Genomic DNA, 6,142 nt, shown 5'->3' on the forward strand with positions numbered 1-6,142 from the left:
GAGCGGTATAACTCTACTCTCCTTCTGAACATAAGTGAAGCCAAGGAATGTGAGAGGGGAGGTTGGCCACATCCTTGGAGTGCTGAAGTAGGTTGTCGTAAATAGGGCTTTTTCAAATTTAACTGCCTGGTAATATATATATTTAATCGCTGATACTAATTAAATATAAGTTGTAGTAAATACTATTTACAATAATTTAGTTCCTTAACAATGAAAATCCATTAAGCCATTCTCGTGAAATTCTTGCTTTGGCCGCACCCTGACCTCCTTCCTTTCAATATTACCCACGGTCAATCAAGGATGTAGTATATAATTTTTTTTCGTACATAAAAACTATTTGAAATATATCGCTATTTCTAGAGTGGTCTGGACCCCTTAGACATCTATTGTTTAAATTAGCACAAAAAATCTAACCTGTAGTTATAATATGCATCATTCTCTTATATGAGATATGCTGTTTTTTTCTCTCGACGTAAACTTAATGGTTCAAGTGTTTAATCCCTCACTGAAGTCACTATTTCAACCCATGCACTTAATTAACGGAAATACAATTTGTTATTAAAATACAAATCCCTTTCATTTACTATGAATTGAAAATGATGCCTTGTCCTTTTGTTAAACAAATGATATAAGAAAAAGTCTCTAGTATAAAAAGCAAATCGACAGATTCACTATCAGTGAAAGCGACGCTGAAGTCAATCAGAACGAAATCGTAAATAATTTACGTGATAAATCCGATTTTACGGCTTTGGAAAGAGAGGCTTCCATCTAAGTTGTAAATCGGAAAGATATTTTCTTTTGATTGACTCTGAAGAGATCTTTAAAAATTTCAGGATGCTTCTAACTTTTACACAGGCAAGAGAAGAAAAAGTTTTATATTATCCCTTTTTATAAAGGTTTCACAATAAATATTACGGATATTGAACAAATATTAAAAAACTAGACATAACGTCTATAAGATATCCTTTAAGGATGTGTATAGAAGTAATGAAATCGGTAAAAAAGAACAAATAAATAAACGGAAGATGATCCGAGTGCATTTAAAAAAAACTCTAATACCGATCACATAATGAATGCAGACTATCTTCATTTTATATACTCATAGTAAAAAAAAAAAGTTTTCGAGATATCTTAATCTAAAGATTTTTAAATGAACCGATCAAGAAAGAAACCCATAAGGTTAAGATAAATTATACTTGATTAATGTTAGTCGAAGTTTCAGTTGAAGTTTGTGATCGCCATCAGAACTAAGAAAAACAAGATATGAAAATGATTGAATGTTCCTTCAAAAAAAAATTTATTGAATTGTATTATTATATTTTATATTGAATTATTATAGGCATCTGTTATTATTCTTCCTAATTATAATTCCATACAAAGCTTAAAGGAAGGAAAAAATTAACTTTTACCCAGGCACGAAAACACGAAAGAAAAATACCTGTGCCAGCTGGTTTAATTCAAATTAGTGTAGGAGTAACTCTTTTTTATCTCTCGTCACTCTCCATTAATTTTTATGACTATGTACATTATGTTTAGACTTTTTAGTTTTCTAAGAGTGATTATGCAGCTTTAATTATAGTTTATTTCCGAAAAAAACTACCTGGAAAACATTTTTCCTTTTTTTCCCCCCTTTAGTTAATAATCAGAATAATTGCAAGAATTCTGAAGGATAAATTAGAAGAAGAGGACTTTGTTACCCCAGAGGAACAACTTGGCTTCACTGCAGCCGGGTCTAGTACGGACAGTATATTTGTCCTAAAGCAGCTCATAGAAAACGAATGAAGAAAGGAAGAGCTGTACAGCTTTTATAGACCTAGAACCGGCTTACGACAGTGTAACAAGGCATAAGATATAGGAAGCTCTTAATAGTGCGGGTATTAGAACTGCTTTAATGAATGCAGTGAGGAGTGCATACAGAAACGACAAGTACAGAGTGAAGCTTGGCTTTTTCTTGTCTGACGCTTTTTCTGCGTCCAAGGGTCCTAAGCAGAGATGCCGTATGTCCCCAATCCTGTATAAAATTTATTTACAACAGGCAGTGAAGGAGTGAACCCCGCAATTGGAAAAGAAAGGCATTGAACTCAACGGTCCCTTCCCTTGGCCGACGACCAAGCAATGGTCGCATATAGCAGAGAAGGGCTGGAAGAAGCGCTGAAGGCCCTGAAAAAAGAATACAACCTGTAGGGTCTACAAATAAATTTTGATAAGACCGAATAACTGTCAGTAAATTGCAAAGAGGCAGTGGACCTTTAGGTTAATGGAAGTTTATGTAGAAAGGTAAACTCCTTCAAATACCAGAGATCGACAATAGATGGGAATAGTGATCGGAACCAAAGATTAGAAGGAGAGCTGGTCTGGCAAGAAGGGTGACTAGAATGTTGGATCTAGTTCTCTGGAATTTGGTCATCTTAACAGACAACAAAAAGCGCATTTTTAGAAGTATTGTTGTGACCTCACTTAATAACGCCGCAGAAACCTGGACGCAACTCAGGACTCCACTCCAAACTACAAGCGGCAGAGATGGATTTTTGGAGGAGATGCTTGAAGATTTCCCGCCTAGTCAGGAATGAGACTTTATTAGGAGTAGACTAGGGGTGACTGAAGGAGTTCTGGAAAGGATTGGAAGAAGCCGGTTGTGATGGTATGGGCACTGTCGACGGATCCCAGAACGTAGGTGGACGAAGAGAACAACAAAAATATCAATAATTAAAAAAAAATAAATAAAACGGAAGTATAAAGAAAAAGAACAAATAAAAAAATCATAAATTACTTGTATTTTAGATTAATTTTATAATACAAATACATGAAAAGTTAAATAAAAAGTTGTTTCACTACTTATAATAATGCTTTGTATGTTGTATGCCTAGTTCGTTAGTTACTATGATTAATTAACTAGTAATTACTGAATAATTAATATAATTAGAAATTACGAATTACTGATAAAATTACTATATATAATTACTAATAACTTGATGATATTAAAATTACATTTTTTCACCCTAAGAACATACCTGGCAATCGATAAATACAGAACGCCTTAGTATCTGGTGAGGTTGTTGGCTTTTTCAAGTTTCCACTCTGAATGACTTTTATTCTTGTTGAATATCTGAAACAGAAAAAAATGTTGAATACATTTAAGATAGTCGGTAATTAGATAATAATTTCTAAAATACGTTATTCTTGCTATATTTAAAAGATATTTTAATGAACAACTTTTTTGAATCTTAATTAATAATATATTTCTCTTATTAATCACAGTTTATTAATTGTTAATGCTAAAATCAAAAAGATATTAGAGGATATAATTGTTTATTTATTTATCTATGTTATAGTCTCACTGTACAGAGAGGGAACTGGAAAATAAAATTTTAAAAAATATATAAATACAAGCTATGAAAAAAACACAAAAAAATTAAGAAAGAAAAGAAACAATAGAAAAATCTTAGACAAAACCATAGCTATCTCAAAATTAATTCATTTCTGGACTTTAAAACATAGGTCCTAACTTACGTTGCGTTGTAGCGTACTTAGGAATATTGTTTCCAATTTGAACCGTTTTGTTTTGTTGTGCCGACATACCTCTACCACAGTTCTGAAACCTCTCAAATTTTTGAAAGACTTTTATTAAAGTAAGAATTAAAGAATAGAAATTGAGATTTGTTTATTGTATGTATACATTTTTTATGTTGGTGGGTCTTGAGGATCAGTCAATAATAGAACTTTGTAATAATCCATCGTTTCGCAACTTTATTTTTTGCATAGTCATGCCCTACAATGAAAAAAATACAGTTTTTAGAGCATACACTCTCTTCAAATAATTGTCACAAAACTACAAGTACATAGTGCAATCTCTGAATAATAAATATTACAATTAAAATATGGTTTAATACAAACATTATTTACGATTCTCAACTGCAGTGTGCTCTACATTATAATGCTACCATCTTGAAGTTTTGGGGAAGGCCTGAAGCGGTTTTGAAATGTATGAATGGTGTGTATTTAGGTTTCCCCAACATGTACCGTTTTTTTGGTTTATTTTTAATAGGTAGTCTGTATATTTTGTCTGTTTCTATTTCATGTTGTTATTTGTGTCTTTCTGTATTTATTAGGTTAGAATAGCATGAATTTAAAGTTTGTACATCTGATTTTTTATTGATAGCTTGATTCTTATGTTTTTCTAATGTGATCATTTTTTTTAAATTTCGTTTAAAAGTTTTTTCCCGGTGTATGATTTTTTGTGCATCAAATTTAAATTTATGTCCTGGTTTTCTAAAAAGTGTAGTGAGAGCTGTTTGGTCAGGTTTGTTGGGATTGTTTGGTATAGAGGTACAACTATGTTTGTGTTGATATACGCTTCGTTTTAGATACTGTTCTGAGGTACCAAAATAGGGTTTAACACAATTTTCTTCACAAGGAATTTCATACAATATATCAGATTGTAGTTCTATTATATCCTTATCTTCTGTATTGGTGTAAAGTTTAGATAAAGTGGCCGTGTTTTTGTTATATGTATGTATGTATTTTTCTTCTTTTTAGACTGTATATATTGTATGAATTAAAACTTAAAACTCCAATACTTATTGTCCTTATCGTGGCAGCTTTTATTATCAATTAGCAAGTGGTGTTAAAAATTCAGAATCGATTATCTTTTTCAAATATTCGGAGAGATGTATGAAAACGTAGAATAATAATGTTGATTACTCTACAAATTATTATCAATCTGTTATTGTCAGGTTTAATAAGCTAAATTATAGCAAAAGAGCTACAAGCAAATCTCCATTTGGACAGTAAATCTATGTCAAATTAATGCTTAGAGAATTTGTGGTGGGGGGGGGGGTTACTGATAAATAGCCTTTGCCTTTGCGGCCCCGGGGTATTGTATTTTGAAAATGGCCGCGTTTGTTTGCCCAGTTAAACATTAATTAATGTAAGTGCTCCTCTATAATGGAGAAATCAATTTAAAATATTATTTATTATTATATCACACAAGGAAAATTCAAACAACTTTTGTATTTTAAAAATAAAATTGATAATAATAAATTTCAAATGTTTAGTGAGAAATGAGTTAAGATTTGGATTAGCTTAAAAAAAATACGTATATATAAAACAAAGATTAGATTTCAGCAAAATATACAATTATATAGTTCTTGAAAGTACTGGCATTCACAAAAACTTCATTTTTGTGATTATTAAAATTTAATGTTTCTAACTCCTGATCAGAAGTCACAAATTAATGGTCAGAACTATAACTTATATTTATGATGATGTTTAAAATTATATTTACAAAAAAATTTGGGACCTTATTTCGGAGTAAAATTGAAGACTAGACATCAATAATGGGCTAAATGAAGAAAAAACAAAACTTAATTGTATTCTGAACAGTTAATTTCAATGCCAACATCCTATAAACATGTCTAAATTATTCAATCTTTAACATTAATGGTGATTATACCATTTAGAGGTTGTTAAGATTGGTTTGATTTGAAACAAACATGGTTTTTTTGGAGGGTCCTATTGATGTATTTAACTAAAAATTAATTAAGTTAGATTATATAAATATTTTTCGTGGTATCGGCATCCATATCATGGTGATATTCAATATTGGTGGTATCGGCATAGAACTTTCGGGTTCATTAAGCCTTTATTATTATCTACTTCTTTTTACGACAATAGAAATTATCTCAGAATGGTTGCCTTACCCTCATGTAGTATTACCACAATTATTCCGTATTGTGGAATCTAATTTTAATAGTAGGTAAATTTTATCTAATTTAATAATAATTAAAAAAAAAATAACAGATTTTTTGAAGCATAAATGTAACAAAAATTGCTATTAAAAACGTAAAGATTGTTCAATGAATTTTTTTTTAAATCATAGGGAATAGGTTTAATAATTTTAATTTGATTATATATTATATAATAATATATATATTATGTTCTAGTTGTATTTTGATCTTTATCTGATACATGAACTAGATTAAGATTTCAGTTTTATTCTTTTATACACTACGGATTAACCGGTGATGTTTCGGTCCCGATATAAGAGGTTCTACTGTAGTTATAAATTTAAATCATTATTTTAAAAATTACAATTGCCTTTAAAAAATAAATAAATAAGAATACAATGGTTCTCAATCTATAT

At 30.3% G+C, this 6,142-nt stretch overlaps 1 protein-coding gene across 1 annotated transcript in view; it reads right to left on the reverse strand.

Annotated features, from left to right (window-relative positions):
* The window catches only part of LOC106678004 (parathyroid hormone 2 receptor), a gene marked incomplete at its 3' end in the record, with an annotated part of 310,108 nt that overhangs the window by 85,886 nt on the left and 218,080 nt on the right, over nt 1–6,142 (reverse strand). The window contains 1 exon segment of the mRNA XM_067045048.1: nt 3,012–3,106.

This window comes from Halyomorpha halys, unplaced genomic scaffold (assembly GCF_000696795.3).
Source record: "Halyomorpha halys isolate HHAL.00 unplaced genomic scaffold, Hhal_1.1 Scaffold118.1, whole genome shotgun sequence".
Taxonomy (NCBI): domain Eukaryota; kingdom Metazoa; phylum Arthropoda; class Insecta; order Hemiptera; family Pentatomidae; genus Halyomorpha; species Halyomorpha halys.